Here is a 2,601-nt window from a genome sequence, read left to right on the forward strand (position 1 = left end):
CTGTTTGTGTGTCAAGATCACAAAGACCAATTATGACTGTAACAGCCAGCACCATACAGGGAATTTAGAGTACGATGCTCATCCCTGACCTACCCTGCGGATCAGCTGGTGGTCTGCAGTTGCTTTACACATCTGTTGACATCAACGAGGCTGACAGAAAAGTATGTGTCAAGGTGACCCTAACTTCTGCTTTGATTAATTCACTTTATAATTTGTCACTTTGGAGGGGGGATAAAAGGGAATATATAATTAACCTCTTTTGAAAGAACAGTACCTCAATCAAGTATAATTATTTTTCTAGATTAAACCATTACAACCTCTTCCCATACTAACAGATATTATCTTAGCTTAAATCTGGTATCAGTAAAAAGTTATTTAATATATTGATGCAAAATAAATTGTGTTAGGGCTTGTTTGTGTGTGGTGCACTCTGGAAAGGGCTGTGCCTCCTCCATCTGAATAACTTACAACAAAGGCCCTATGTTACAAAGGACTGAGTTCCTAAGGACCATGGCTTGGCATGTACTTTTTACTGTATTTTTTAGATTTTGTTTTTTAGAATTTACTGTAGATTACCACTAATAAATCGCTGAGTATTTGGAGAGAGTCCTGAGCAATTTACAAATATCCAGCTATTTTTTTTTTACTTTAGTGCTTTTTTTTTTTTTTATAAAACCAAACAAACGAAGAGACAACAGCAAAATTTTAAGGAGATATATAACCTTAAGCTATATGAAGTGTCAAAATACATTTAAACACATGCCAAGAACTGAGTGGTCTTGCTTTATTCTTATCTGGGGAACATTTTACCCAACCAGAACTTTAATGTTCCTTTCTTATTCTGGGTGTAAGACCACGCTATTCACACTGGTTTCCAAGTATGACAGATTCCAGCCCAATCTGATACCGCAGTGACTGTTCATTTCCCACTGGTGATCACCCCCTCATCTTATGGCTGCAAAGAGAAACACAGAGAACGATCACAAGGCTCTCTATAATAATAATGTACACTTTTACATGCATCCATATTCTAGCACTGAAGTTAAAACATTGTGCTCTGCTTCCTTACTTTGCCATTTAGTTTGGTGAAAATCTTAAAGATTAACTGGAGATCAGTATTATTTCTTGAGCTTGTTTCCTTTATTATTTTTTTTACCTTTCTTGCCAAGATGATTTGTGTAGAGCATCCCATGCCAAATAGCAGGTGCATAAAATAAATAGAGATATTTGTAGACAACACGTTGGCAAAGGACTGAAAATGCTGTTCTTCAAAAACCCCGAGTACTTTCTTCATCATGTGCAATTTGGACTGTACTAATGCAATTGCTTGTGCATGTACTTTGTGTACAGGCTCTTAGGGCATTTTGATTTGTTAGGCTATAGCTTTGCCATACACTTCTTCTGCCGCTTTTTCACTACTCTTTAAAGGATTCTGGCTCTAGCCCTGGTTGCAATGCATGAGTTTAATTAAAATCTGCAGATGTTTTCCACAGACTATGTGGAGTGGGATTTATGTTTCATCAATGAATGTACATTGGCTCCTGCCTGAATATATGCATGTACACTTCAAATACATGGGCAATAAATAGATCCTTTCTCGAGAAACAAGAACAAAACACACAAGCACGTATCCTCTACAGCAGTGAGAAAGAATATTTTGAGATGGGGGCTACCCCAGATCTGGGAGCTGTCACTTGTGCAGCATATGCAGAGATAAGGAGGAAGCTATAACATAAACACAGGGAAGGGACTTGGTGTTCATTCCAGTTTAATTTGCCAGAGCACGATCTTTCACCCACATGCTGGAAACGGGGACGCGTCCCCTCTCAACCTGCAAACCGGCTCGCTGAAAGATTGGCAGCTGCCTGCAGAGCAGGCACACCTTGCGCTGGGTCCGGGGCAGGTGATGTTTCAATCAGGGCTGCGGTGATGAAAGGGCTGCGAGGGCTCACCTTTCACACACCGACCTAAACAAACACAATATCACGTCTCTGCTGCAGCCCAAGCCGGTCCCTGCTTCAGCATTCCCGGCACACACTCAGCTCGCTGCATGCTCCCAGACATAACTCGTCTACATGCTCCTGTGTCATTTTACATCGCTGAGCTTGGCCTTTCAGGAACCGCAGGATAATGCTTCCCTATCATCCCAGCAAACTGCAATTTCATGTTTACCGAAAAACAGGGAAAGGAATGAAACTAATTTCAAAACCCCTGTTAATTATTGATAGGTATAAAAATTGTCCTCTTGTGTTCTGAAAACTGGTGTAAAATGTCACAGCTAGAGAGTTTCTTTCCAGTAAGTTATTCTCAGTAAATTTGGTCTGCTCATTGCACGCATACACATATAGATATCTCAGATCTGTCTTTATATATGCTTTCTCCTCATGAAAAGCATTCTGACTACTTAACAGGCATGTGGGATCCTGCATAAATTATGCTGATTCTATATGATTCAAACTATAAAATATAAAATTACATTTCATTTTCAATAAGCGTATACACAAACCATGCGGAACATGAAAGGTCAGACTGGAAGTTCCTCACTCTCATTTGTGAATAATTTTTTTCCCCATCCAGCAGCCCCATTGATTTCAGCTGGGT

Source organism: Falco cherrug, chromosome Z (genome assembly GCF_023634085.1).
Source record: "Falco cherrug isolate bFalChe1 chromosome Z, bFalChe1.pri, whole genome shotgun sequence".
Classification (NCBI taxonomy): Eukaryota; Metazoa; Chordata; class Aves; order Falconiformes; family Falconidae; genus Falco; species Falco cherrug.